Raw genomic sequence first — 14658 nt, 5'->3', positions numbered from 1 at the left:
TTCAGGACAATGTCAAACGCTTTGCTAAAATCCAGATAAATCACACTGAGTGCTCGTCCTTGATCTAATTTTCTAGTCGCCCAATCAAAATCGGATTCATTTGACATAACCTTCCTCTGGTAAAACCATGTTGCCTCAAATCCTACAACCATTGATGTGTAGATATTTGACTATCCTTTACTTCAGCATCTCCATTAATTTTCCCACCAAGTTTAGGGAAGAAGTGAAATTGTGGGATGAATTAATGTTTAATTTGTGTGCCAATTAAAAAGTAAAACTAGGTAACTTTTTAGTGTGTCTGTCCCTCCCAACCATAGGCACATTCATTGATTTATATTCTCTTACCTCATATAAGAAGACAATAGACATTTTCACACCAAAAACCAAAGAGGGATTTATCTAAAATAAGGAAGTGACCCAACCCTTATCAATAAATTGATGATTATCCCCTTGCACGTATACATCATATAAATTTAAAAGGACTTTACAATTAAACTCCTTTGGCAACCTAAATTAAACTGAGAATTCAAAATTAAGATGCAGAATAGAGGCAGTCCATCAGCGAGATGGGTGCCTTCCAGTTTTTTACACGAGTGCCACAGTTATGATTAACTATCAGTTGGTTGTATGTGTGCACCTGCACAAATAACTCCTAGCTCTCAGAAAATAAGTCCAATCTCTGGAGGCTAGAGTAGCAGACAGAATTATATAGAGGATACTTTCAGGGACATAGTAGCAATGTTTCTGCCTTGGATGAGCAAGGTCACCTGGACAAAGATCATAACCTTGGTACAGCAGAAAGTGAATCTATAACTAGGACCTACTCTCCAGGTGATGAATTATCCTCTTGCACAGAGGATAGGTCTCTAAGAGATCATGCCAAGGAAGGAAGGGTTAGGCCAGCCATCATTGTTGGTGATCTGATTATTGTGATTCTAGATAGGTGGTGGATATAAGGATCGCTTAGTAACATGCTTGTCTGACTTAAAGTCATCAAGATAGGATTTTAGACAATACTGGGCAGAAGCCAGTTGTTGCAGTACATGTAGGCACCAAAAATATAGGAAGGAATGGGAAGGAGGTTCTGGAAGCCAAATTTAGGCTCTTAGAAAGTTGAAATCCAGAACCTTCAGGGCAGCATTTTCTGAAATGCTTCCTATTCTGCATGCAGGATCCCAAAGGCAGATAGAGTTATGGAGTCTCATTACTTGATAATTGTGCAAGGAAGAGGACATTAGTTTTGTTAGGAACTGGGCAACATTTTGGAGAAGAGGGAGTCTATTCTGAAAGGATGGGCTCCACCATAACCAGGATGAAACCAGGCTGCTAACACTAACTTTAAAAAGGAGATAAAGCAACTTTTAAACTAAAACAAGAGAAAAAGGAGATAGTTGCTCAGCAGCAAATGTTCAGAGAGAGGTATCTTCAAAGGATACTAAAAACAGGGGAGTTAGAGCATCCCGATAAAGAGACTCCAATAAAAGAAAATGTAGCCCACAAGCTTATAGATAAAGAACAGATTGAACTAAAAGACTCCAATTTATCCCTGTAATGGAAAGTTGTATATAGAAAAAAAAATTCTGATATATTAATCACACCACAGTAGTCGAACTCCTCTCCCAATATATAATAATCTAATATGGAGAGGGAAAATATATATTCCCAAAAATATTAAAATACTTATTCAATATATGTAAATAAAGAGAAAGGTATCATAAAATTAAAGTGCCTATTGGTGTCAATCCACCGCCTCCCGCCCTTACAGGGCCTCAGACGGTATCAGCTCTTATGGCACCGTAAATTATAATCCCGTACCCACTCTCTTATACATATATATCTTTTTAGTTTTTTTATCTGCAATCACTTTATTTATCAAATCTCTAAAATAGCAATGCTATAGATATATCTCAATTTAATGTCTTAGTTCAAAAATTCCCAAAAGATACTTGGCTCAATCACTGGCGTATCGATATAATATTTTACTGATGCTGTATCATTTCAATAAATCGTAAGTTGTTCCCAACACGGACCAAGTTTCGGCTAAATTAGCCTTCATCAGGGGATTTTTTTTTTATTCAAACATTATCAGCACACCGCGAACTCGCGTTTTGGTGCCATTGTTAAATCTGTGTTGGCAAGAATACCCTCTTTTGAGAACAGTGCTGTTTCATAGAAGGGTGTGGAAATATGAAGAGTTCACGGCATGCAGACCAGATGTATTCCATGCATTAAAAAGGTGGAAGGAAGGCCAAACAAGTGATGGCATGGTTAAAAGGTGAGGTGAAAGAGGCTATTATAGCCAAAAGGACTTCTTTCAAAAAATCAGAAAAGGGATTTATATGAAGAAAATAGGAAACACTATATGCATCAGCAAATATGATGTAATATAAAGATAAGGTGGGCAAAAAGATAATTTGAAAATAAGCTGGGGCAAAAACTCAAAATAACATTTTTTAAATATATCTGAAGTAGGATGCCTAGGAGGGAGTAGGTTGGACCATTAGATGATTGAGGGGTAAAAGGAGCTTTTAGGGAAGACTAAATGAATTTTTTGCTTCAGTATTTTACTGAAGAGGATATTGCGAAGATAAATGTACTGGAAATGGTATTTAATGGTAATGATTCAGAAGAAATGAAACAAATCACAGTGAACCTGGATAATGTTATAGGGCAGACTGACAAACTAAAGAGTAGCAAATCACCTAGACCAGAGGGGTGATATGATAGAGGTCTATAAAATCATGAATAGAATAGAACGGGTATTAAAAAAAAAATTATAACCTGCACTTCTCCCACGTTTTGAGATGGGTACAGTTAAATCATACATACATTTATAATTACAAACATATATACAGAACAGGAAAAACAATACAAACTAGACTGCCTTCTCTCAGGTCAAACTATTAACATAGATACGCTGCTAATTAAAACACTTGATGGAAAAACCTGCTGAAACAGTTAAGATTTTAGCAGCTCCCTAAATGACTTAACAAATGGTTTTACCCTTAACTGCTCAGGTAACTATTTTGAAAGTTAGGGCAAGCAACTGAGAAGGCCCTGTACCTTGTTTTAAAAGGCCAGACTGTGACAATCTCGTTATCCACTATAGAGTATAGATGCAAAGCATTATGTTAACCCAAGGAAAGGCGTTTAAGTTCGCTTTATTGATAATCAAATTGCTATTTTGTACTTCTGCAATTCTACCGGTAACCAATGTACATTGTATAAGATAGGTGTAATATGGTCATGCATACCAATGCCAGACAATCTTTAAAGCTGCATTCTGCACCACTTAAAGTGATTTAAAAAATGCTAACAGAAGCAACAATGTACAAAGACTTGCAATAATCAAGGCCAGAGAATATGAAGGTTTGCAGCACTGTGCAAATCTCAGTCTTCTAATAAAAAGGTTTCAAATGACATGAGACTCAGTTTAAAAAAACAAAACAAAAAAACAAGTTGTTTTTGTCCCAACTCTAATTTGGTTTCACATTGTTAATCCAGGGTCTGAAATCACACTAAGGGGTAGATTTTTAAAAACGGCGTGTTTGCGTACTTTTGTTCGCGCTCCAGGCGCAAACAAAAGTACGCTGGATTTTAGTAGATACGCACGTAGCAGCGCGTATCTGCTAAAATGCAGCCTTGCGCGCGCCGAGCCATGCAGCCTGCCTCCGTTCCCTCCAAGGCCACTCCGAAATCGGAGCGGCCTCGGAGGGAACCCTCTTTCGCCCTCCCCTCACCTTCCCCTCCCTTCCTCTACCTAACCCACCCCCCTGGCCCTATCTAAACCCCCCTACCTTTGTCTGCGGATTTACGCCTCCCGGAGGGAGAAGTAAATCCGCGCACGCCAGCGGGCTGCTGGCGCACCGAGACGCAACCCGGGGGCGGTTCCGGAGGGGTGGCCACGCCCCGGACCGCCCCAGGCCGAAACCACGCCCCCGGGCCCGCCCCCAAAACGCCACGTCCCGCCCCCAAAACGCCGCGTCGATCGGTCACGCCCCCGACAAAAAATCCCGGGACTTACGCGAGTCCCGGGGCTCTGCGCGCGCCGGCAGACCTATGGAAAATAGGTGCGCCGGCGCACAAGGCCCTGCTCACGTAAATCCGGGCGGATTTACGCGAGCAGGGCTTTTAAAATCCGTCCTTAAGACTTTTAACTTAACCAACTATAGAATCTGGTGTCCTTCAAAACTAAATTCAGTAGGTCTATCTCTTGATGGAACACTTTCAAGGATCATCATCTTGCTTTTGTCTCGATTCAAGAGCAATTTACTATTAAGGAGTCACTGATTTATAGCTGACAGACAGGTGTCCACCATCTTAAAAATAATGTCCCATGTATCTTTAACGGGAATGAAAAAAAAAAAACCTGTCAACCGCATGTGAATCAATTATTTACTCTTACAAAAAATACAAAGACTAAGGGACATTCCATGAAGTTTCTAGCACATTTAAAACAGATTGGAGAAATTTCTTGTGACTCAACACACAATTAAGCTTTAGAATTCATTGCCAGAGGATGTGATAAAAGCAGTTAGCATAGTTGGTTAAAAAAAGGTTTGGATAATTCCTAGAGGAGAAGTCCATAAATTGTTATTTACCAGGTAGACTTCTGGAAAGCCACTACTTATCACTGCATGATAGCAGTATGGGATCTATTTCCTATATGGGATTTTGCCAGGTACTTGTGACCTAGATTGGCCACTGTTGAAAACAGGATACTGCGCTTGATGGATCCTCAGTCTGATTCAGTATGGCAATTCTTATGTACTTTTATACTCAATAATCAAACAAACGAGGAATATCAAACTTATCACTTTACTTTAAGTTTTCATTTAAACCCCAGGGAATTAGTAACAGAATGTACTGTATTCAATCCTTTTGGCTCTTGCCCTTATGTACTGAAATATTTGTTTAGTATTTTTCTCATGCAGTAACTCCAGAAGCAGAGGCTGGTTCTGGAGGCCTTGAAGGCTCCCTGAATCTCTGCTCTAGGACAGAGAGGAAGGCTTCAGGGTCCCTTTGGGGTGTGGTCCAAAACCACTCCTGAACCCAAACAGTTGCTGCTCTTATGATGCTCTTACAGAATAATCTCCCTTTGTAATCATTAATATCAAACCAAAGCAAGACTACATTTTTATACCAGAAACAGTGTCCATCAACAAACTTCTCTGGGAGCTTAAGGAAGGAAGGAAGATTTGTCAAGTTTCCCCCTCCCCGCCCCCCACCGGTCCCATATTGATAACTCAGAATACTTGAGTCCAGGCACAGAAAGTGTCTTTAGAATGAAATAATCCATTTAAAATATCTAAGGAAGCTTATAAAACAAGGAATAAGTACAAACCAGGCTTCCTACATAAGGTTCAGAGGAAACAGGCTTTACAGGGCATGGTACTTTTGTATAGAGGACAGAAATCAGTCTGTTAATTACTCCCAGCACCTGGGTGAATTCTACTCTACATGGCAGAAAATATAAAGAAAATCATTGCTCCAATTTGGAAGCACTGACTGACGTTTTCTGTAACTAATCCTGGAGGGAAAATAAGGTGCTTTTCTCCAAAGCTAAAAAGGACATATTTAAAGAAAACTGCAGGCCAGACTTTACTTCCTTCAGGTGCTCTAGGAGCAGGTCAGTGCAAGGGTCTGCAGCCACCCTTGGCGGTAATGATGATATAACGGCATCACGTGTTATCTATCTCGCTCTCTCTCTCCCCCTCCATGCCAACCCAAGAACCGCCACATATCGCACACCCCGACACCGTCCCCATCATAGCTCACCCGCGTCTCCTCCCGTCTCCACTTCATTCAAAAATGCCACATTGACCTCTGACTCCACCACCTTGCCCACGTCTGGTGTCCTAGGGGACCGTCTACTCCACCTAATGCTCCCACCTAGCAGTATGACCCAAGCAGATTTACTACAATAACAGTAAACTCTGGAAGGCAGTGCATATATTTCCAACATATTGTCAGATTGGAAGCCTCTGCAGTACAAACCACAGTGGGAAAGTTCTTTCAAATGCTGCTTTATTAATAGGTGAAGTGATAAACATTCCTTGATGTATGATGTACTGCAGGCATAAACAAACAGGTAAGTTCAATCAAGTTTGCAAGCACTCACAACTAGTCCAGATCAACTTCCATACTAATTCCACTCCATGGGCAAACACAGTGAACACTTGGGGGTAGATTTTTAAAAACAGCGCGATCGCGTACTTTTGTTTGCGCAGCAGGCGCAAACAAAAGTACACTGGATTTTATAAGATACGCGCATAGCCGCACGTATCCTCTAAAATCCTGGATCGGCGCGCTCAAGGCTGCCGATTTTGGGCAGCCGGCGCGCGCCGAGCCGCGCAGCCTGCCTCCGTTCCCTCCGAGGCCGCTCCGAAATCGGAGCGGCCTCGGAGGGAACTCTCTTTCACCCTCCCCTCACCTTCCCCTCCCTTCCTTTACCTAACCCACCCCCCCGGCCCTATCTAAACCCCCCCTTTACCTTTGTCCGTAGATTTACGCCTGCGAGAAACAGACGAATATCTACGTGCGCCAGCGGACTGCTGGCGCGCCGTCCTCCGACCCGGGGGCTGGTCCGGAGGCCTGGACCACGCCCCCGGGCCGGCGCCACGCCCCCGGTCCCGCCCCCGAAATGCCACGCCCCGCCCCCCCGAAACGCAGCGTCATCAGGTCCCGCCCCCGACACGCCCCTTCCAAAACCCCGGGACCTACACGCATCCCGGGGCTCTGTGCGCGCCCGCGGCCTATGGAAAATAGGTGCGCCGGCGCGCAAGGCCCTGCTCGCGTAAATCCGCTCGGATTTACGCGAGCAAGGCTTTTAAAATCTGCCCGTTGATGCACAACTTCCACTGACAACATTAAGAGTTCATAGGTTATCCCACACCATCACTTCACCAGGAATGCCTTCCTGCTGTCCCAGCTTACCTTGGAATCCTCTGAGAACCAATCCAAAGGGACTGGGACCATATACTGCTATAAGCAGTCTAAGCCTGGATTTCTGAGGACCATTTTGATACTCTGCATCTAGCACACCAGATGTGCTAGATGCAGAGTATCTCCTTTTCTGTGATGTGTTGCAGCAAGGCCAGCTGCAACACATCACAGAAAAGGAGACAGGGGGTGGAGACACAACATAGCTCTCTGCTGAGACGTACCGGAATTCACAACATCTAGAAAGGGTTGGGACACCTGTGGCAGCCTCACCCTGCTGCTAGTTTAAAATAGAGAGAGGTGCCAGCCTGCCATCCTACTCTCTAACCAGGAAGTACCATGGAGAAGAGGAGGACCTGCAGGCAAGAATGTCTGACCAGATGCTGCACAGCCTGATTAAAAACTGGACTGTCCAATTCAAAGCCAGGCAGTTAGTTACCCTATCCAAGGGGCCAGTTTAAAAGCACAGATTTTATGCAATTTCTCCATTAACTTTAAACTAAAACTAAACAACATTACCTTATGTGAAAATGTCTTGATTATCATTTTGTTTAGTACAATTAATCACTTGCTTCTTAAGGAAAATGTCTTACTAAGATTCTGTGATCATGGCCATCACTTACAAAATAACATAAAACATTGTAATTCATTCAGCTTTCTGGCACATTGTAGGATACACCCCTCCTCCCCCTCCCCTAAGCTTTGGATAAAACTGCTGCCAAACAGCTCTTCAAATTTTGCAAACCAGTGCACAAGAAGCACATCATAATGGGTCTGGATGACCTTGGCGAGGTCCTATGGGTTATTTTCAGATAGTTAATTGTTCTCAAACTATTTCTTTAACAGATTATCAAAACTGAGCTTTTGTTCAGATGCAGACATGCATGTCCTGCTTTGCCACCTGTTTTACATTCAACAAACATATTTATTGTGCCAGTTGCAAGGAAAATCTTATTCTCCATTGATAGCTGAGTTCCCTATTGTCCCTTTAACATTTTCCCAGACTGGTGGCAATACTGTTTAGTATCCTATTCCAAGCCTTTGTCTTGTTTAATGGGTTCCTCATCAAGATTTTACTACCATATAGCTACCAATGTTTTACTTTTCTTAATTCTATGGGGCAGGATTGGAATTTAAATCTTCCCAAATGTTTACACTCTGTTGACAAAGAGCATTAAAACTATTCAGTATTTATAATCAGGTCCTCCATGCTGTGGAATTGGCCATTCCTGACCAAATTGCTGTGGAAGACTGAGGCTGGGTCCTACCCAGAAGAAATCCTCTGTTTCAGGCCGCAGCCTGAGAAGAAATCCTCTGTTTCAGGGAGACTGAGGCCGGGTCCTACCCAGAAGAAAAGAAGCATTGGAATGGCAATGATACACTACTTCTCTTCCACTCCTCGATCCCCTCACTCACCCTCTATGTTGGGGATAAGAGGAGGACAGTAGCCTTGGCTTAATCCTTCTCTGCTGCTGGGGTCGGAGTATCACAGTTTGAATCACATGGGAGGAAGGAGGGCATGATGAGGGAGAATGAAAGGATCATGGGTTGGGAAGGAAAAGTAAACCAGGGATGGTGTGAGGATCAGGTGGGGGAAGGGAAGTAAACACGGGAGAATGAGGAAACGGAATGGGAAAGGAAGTGAACCAGGATGAGAGGGGAGATGGTAGGGGGAGGAGAGTGAGAGAGTGAGAAGATGGGGATGGAATGAGGAAAGAAAGTCAATGAGGGAATTTTGGAGGATGAGAGAGAGAGCGAGGAGAAAGTAAATGAGGGACAGTGAGTGAGGGGATCTTGGGGCTGAGTGGAAGAGTGACTGAGGGCTGAGGCAAGGTCAGGTCAGCACCATTTTGGAAAATGGCACTAACTGGGCCAGGTGCAAGGCTGTGCCCCGTCCCCACTGCAGGAGCCCTAACTTAGATTTAAGGTTCTGAGGTGCAGGAAGGGGTGGTTTGCTGGGGTGGAGGCCTGGACCCTAATTTATTTTTTTTATTGGTGTGGGAAGGGGTCCAGGAACCTGGAGGGAGGGTGGTTGGTACAAGAAGGGGCCTGGAACCCAATTTTTTTGTTTTTAGCTCTCGCAGAGTGGGCCACTGGGGGGCCAGGTTTGGGATACTATATTGAAGGACTTGGAGTGCGGGGGCTATGACTGGGACCCTATTTTAATTGATGCACTAGGAAGTGGATAGGTCAGGAGCGGGACCTGAATTTTCATTGATGGACAGGGGGTAGAGGGCTGGAAGCGGGATCAGATTGTTTATTGATGGACTGGGGTGAGCTGGAGCTCATTGTTTAATTTTTAATCTTTGGGGGAGTCAGGGCCACTTCAAGTGGCAGCCCTGGTTTAAGCCGGGGGTCAGCCCTGACCCCCCAGTTCAACTTCCCCATGTGACTATTCCATTTTTCTTTCTTTTTCCCATCTTTTTAAATGTGAGGCAGGAGCCATACGACCCATATTAGGGTCCCGGGTCTCTTGCCTTACATTTAATGCTTTGCAAAGAGATGTTATTTTATCATGGCTGACCATATTTTTGGTTGGCTGTGTTAAAATATTTGCATAGGATGTTGCGGTCCCAGTCGCGGCAGCCACGACTAGGCCCTTACCTCCTTGGTCCCGGCCCGTCTCCGAGGGTCTGCGGCCTGTTTCGCGGCATCCCCGCAGGGGGGGTGGGGGACGCCGCCGAGAAGTCCTGCCTGGACGCCTTCTCCCTAGGCACGCGCGCGCAATCCGCACTTATGAACGCCATTTCCCGCCACTGGAAGCGCCGCCCTATCGATGACATCAGATGCTGCGGCCTATGTAAGGCCGCCGCAGAGCCCAGGACTTTGCCTTGCAACGGGGTTCCTTGCGGTCCTCTGTTGCTCCATGCCCCGGAGTGTGCTATTGTGTTAGCAACTCCGTTCCTGCCTGATACTTGCTTCGCTCCATACCCAAGTCTTGCTTGTGTCTGGCTTGCTTGCAGTAACCTCTTCTGCTTCAGTTCCAGCTTGGTTCCAGGTTCCAGTAGCCAGTCCTGCTTCAGCTCTTGTCTGGTTCTAGTAGCCAGTCCTGCTTCAGTTCCTGTCTGGTTCCAGTAGCCAGTTCTGCTTCAGTTCCTGTCCTAGCCTGCTTCAGTTCCTGCCTGTCTTCTGATCCCTGCCTGCCTGCTCCAGCTCCAGCTTCCATGATCTCCTAAGTCCCAGCGGCTGGGCTCCTACGGGCTCCTCCCAGGGGAGTACCGGCTTCCAGGGTGAACTTCACCTCCAACTCCTGCCTGGTATCTGCCTCCCGACCTGTCACTCTCCAGAGACTATAGTACACCTCTCCCCAGTCTCTCACAGGTCAGACCAAGGGTCCACTAAACCATTCACTCACAACATAGGATTGCCTATGCATGACCTTCTTTGCATGCATTTGTATTATTCAAGCATGTAAATCACAAACAAAGAAGGTCATTTTAATAGGGGAGGAAACCTACATGGGGGGATGTAAAATATCACATATATTGCACGATATTGCCGCAATAGTGCTCTATCTTGCAATATAGAGCATATATTGCACGACATACTCTATTTAACGCACGTTAGAACCGCAGCTTGATGCATTTCCCTGTAAGTGTATAAATAGCCAATGCATACTAAGAAATATTAAATATTTAATTTTAAAAAATGTCAAAGAAATTAATAAAGAATTTGTCATGTAATACCATAAAAAGTTCAGATATAATTTAAGTGTTGTTGTAACTGAAACAGAGGATTGGGTCTAATAATTTTTCCTCTGAGGTCAAAACTCAAAAGAAAGAAACAAAAGTAAACACTACTATGTGTGAATGTATGGATGTATGAATGTTCTCTATTTCTCTAGTTTTAACTCACTGCTAGTAGTATCTCTTCTTATTTCTTTTCATATTTCATATTTCACATCTCATATCCCATCTCACTGGAAATTAGATAAGGTGATTTCAATTAACCTTTTATTTATTAGCTAGCAATACACAGTACAATAAGACGTCAAAACAGTCACCAGGGAACTCGATTAACTAGCTGACCAGAAGATTGATGGGAATAGGAAGGTAAGTCTTTCTTATTGATTTCATTAAAGTTAGGCTAGTAGGAAGAAGAACCTAAAATGGCCAGACATCAAGGTCAAGAGTAAGACTGCAGACAATGAACGCCAGCAGTGTAAGCCAGCTCTGATTCAAAGCAACTAAAGCTTTTCAATGTTCCTCTACTAACAGTACCTTCAAATGCCAGCTTCATAAGCCAGCCACACTCACAATCTACAGTGACTACAGAGAACTGAGATAAGTATATACACACAAACTAAGAAACAGGTGTTATCTCATTGTTTTAAATTAAACCAGCAATTGCATGAGAGGAGTTAAGAGAGAGACATAGAAAAAAGAAAAACATCAAGAAAGGAAGGAAGGGGAACATAAAGGGAAACACTACCGCTAGCCAAACTGTCCTCCACAAGAAACAGAGCCATCTCCATCGTTGGCCCGAAATTATGGAACTCTTTACTTCAACACCTGAGCTCACAAGAAAACATTAAATCTTTTAAAAAAGATCTCAAAACATGGCTATTCAGCCAAACATTCAAAGATGGCATAGGATAAGACAACAGACCACACCTATGGCATTTCCACTTCGGGCATGCAATATCATTCCAATGACTATTTTACTGACTCACTGAAACCTTATCGATTATCACCCATTATCAATTCTTTCCCCTTACATGATTTGAGCACGGATATATACCTCGTTATATTGTAGATATTGATTGGATTAAGTTGTTGTTCGGAACCAGTTTCAGTTACTGTTAAATGCTTTAGATGTAACAGGTTGTTGTAAATGTAAACCGGAGTGAAGGCGATTTTTGCTATACCTCGGTATATAAAAAACTGCTAAATAAATAAAATAAATAAAGGAGAATAAGTGAAAATAAACAGACAGTATACATAGATAGAATAAGTTTACATATGTCCTGGATAGTCACAAAGATTCTGTCATTTAGGGGGTCATTTTCTAAAGCTAAATCGGGGCGGAGTCCGCACCAGAAGGGGAGGAGTCAGGGCGGCATCGGGGCGGATTCCGCAACGACTTTGCTGACGGCGAAAAGGTAGAACACCTTATCGCTGCCAGTAGCGCGCCCAATAGCGCTACCTTTCATGGTGGCACTATTGGGTGCGAAAGCCAGCAGCAGTCTTACCACGGAAGTGCAATCGCTGCCGGCTTTCACAGGACCGCCTCCCGCTTCACCCTGCCCGCCCTCCGGTACCGCCGAATTCACAGAGCCACGATAGTTTAGAAAATTCAGCCCTTAGTCTTTAAGAGTAAATAAAAACAAATAATCAATTCTAGAAGTTTGAAGAAATATCTGAATATTAACAAGAGTTAAGAAAAACATTGCTAAATGATATACTTATCTGATAAGTATTCATTAATTATATAGTAGCTAGTTTCTGAATTCCTAAATTTCTGGATTCTGTTGTTGCTAGAAAGGTGAAAGAAAATTTGTTATTTAAATACAGTTTTGAAGGTGTTTAAAATTGAGTGCTTACAATCTTTAGTAAGCATTAAAGCTTTAAATGCTAGTTAATTTTGTTGAATGTTTATTAATGAATAACTGATTTATTGCCAGCTTATTTTCTCTTAAATATCATCATAATAGAAATGACATCTTTCTTACTAGAGTCTCATTTCTTAATTTCATTGTAAACACGTTCTGGATTATAACATCTGCTAAATTTCTCACTGTGACATAAAATTGGAAATCCGATAGCCTTAACCATCAGCCACAATTGTGACAGCTAACGTTAGAATGCATCTTGGATGGTTTACATTTAAATCAGATAAAATATGGTACAAGCTCATATAAAAAAAGAGCAGAATATCTACACCTTTCTTGAGATAGATGATAGTTTTTAATATAAAAGCATAAAATGTAGAGGGGTTGTATAAATATTTGTATTCTATTATTCATCAATATTGTGTGTTAGATACACTAGCGAGGGTCTGGAAGTCAGATCTAAGGTTGGAATTGAAAGAAGATGACCTCTGTGAAAGTATAGTCATGCTGAACTGTGATATCTCTTCTGTATTGATTAGGAAACAACATTTGAGAATTCTTCATAGAATTGTCATATCTCCATTCAAGCATTTAGGATGAAGCTCATTAACAACCCCAAATATCGCAGGTGTCCCGAACCTATGGCCACACTTATACATGGCTTATGGGATTGTGACCCTGCTCAGCAGTTCTGGACTCAAGTCAGACAATTTTTTCATGAAAAATTTCAGCTGAGGGTATCAGATAAGGCAGCCATATATATTTTGGGGGTCATAACAGATGAGATCTCCGGAACTGACAGTGAATTAAGGTTTCTAATAAAAGGACTGTGGGTAGCAAGGAGATGTATTCTGGACAGGTGAGTTGTGGGAGATGCACCTACATTTTCATTTTGGTATGCCGAAATGTTAGATCTACATTGGACTATAAGACTTGGTGTCTGGGTAGTGGGGATAAAGGGACAAAACGTTTTCCTAGTGTATGGGGCCCTTTTATTGCTCAATTAGCCCCAGACCACCAAACCCGGGTCCCTGTCTCTGATTGACTTTGTTCTATCTTAGAATAATTATGATGGCCTCCTTTCATACAATAGTCATGAAATGTCTACTGGATAAGTATACATAATCCAATTTTGTAGAGGGGGTTTTACATGCTGTGGGGGGTTGGGGAAAGGGGGTATGGGGGTAGGGAATGGGTGGTGGTAATTTACATTGTATATTGTTTCTTTTGGCATTGTTATGTTTAAACCTTTGTTGAATTTGAAAACTGAATAAAGACATTATGCAAAAAAAAGCATAAAATGTACAATGGTTTTGCATATGGTAGATATTGTTTGAGTGTGGTTTGACAGAGTAAATCACTTTTGTTAGAATGGTGAGAAAATCACTTGCGACTAGCCTAAAGTCAACTTGTATTTTAAAGACACATTGCCAATTAAAACTTCCCGGCTCAAAAAGTAGTAATTTAGCTAGTTTAAGTTTATGATGAGCAGGAGTGCCTGAAGACCTCTTGGGGACAGCCTCAGGCTCTCACACTCCACTGCAATCAGGTTGTCTCTCTGGAGAATCAGGTCAGGATCTTGTATTAGCATGGAAGTAGTCAGCTGTGCTATCAACAGGCAAGCAAGAGGTTAACACCACAGTCCCAGGCGGTGTGGACCTAGAAGCTTATAGAAGGCTTTGTAAGTTGTGCAGGTATGAGTGAAGACTGGCTTGACTTGCAAAGGTTTGTGCAAATACAATTCAGCAGGTACTCCAATGTTAATGGAGTAGGGCTGGGCGGCAAGCCTTATTAAAAGTCTCATAAGAAGTGAAAAAAAAAGTCTGAAGTAAAAAGTCTAAAGGAATCCCTCTCATTGATATTCAGCTGCTTTTAAGGATTTTTCTTCTCATCAAGACTCCATGCATATCCATAGGATCCAAAAGTTGATATTGAATGGATGTTGCCACAATCCACTAGCATAGAATTGATGGGTTTCTGATACTGTTTCTCCTCAGCTGCTACATTTATGCAGATCCTCATGTGAACTGGAAGACATCTGGTGAAAGGAATTGTGTGTCATGACTCGATATAAAGTTTATCAAGGGCCACAAGCTCAACAAGTCTGTGTCTGGCCTATATGTCAGGAGTAGTGGGGATCAAACCAGAGGCCCCAGGTGTTTAAG

The sequence above is a fragment of the Rhinatrema bivittatum genome, chromosome 4 (genome assembly GCF_901001135.1).
Source record: "Rhinatrema bivittatum chromosome 4, aRhiBiv1.1, whole genome shotgun sequence".
Classification (NCBI taxonomy): Eukaryota; Metazoa; Chordata; class Amphibia; order Gymnophiona; family Rhinatrematidae; genus Rhinatrema; species Rhinatrema bivittatum.
Note: the sequence above shows the minus strand (reverse complement) of the source record.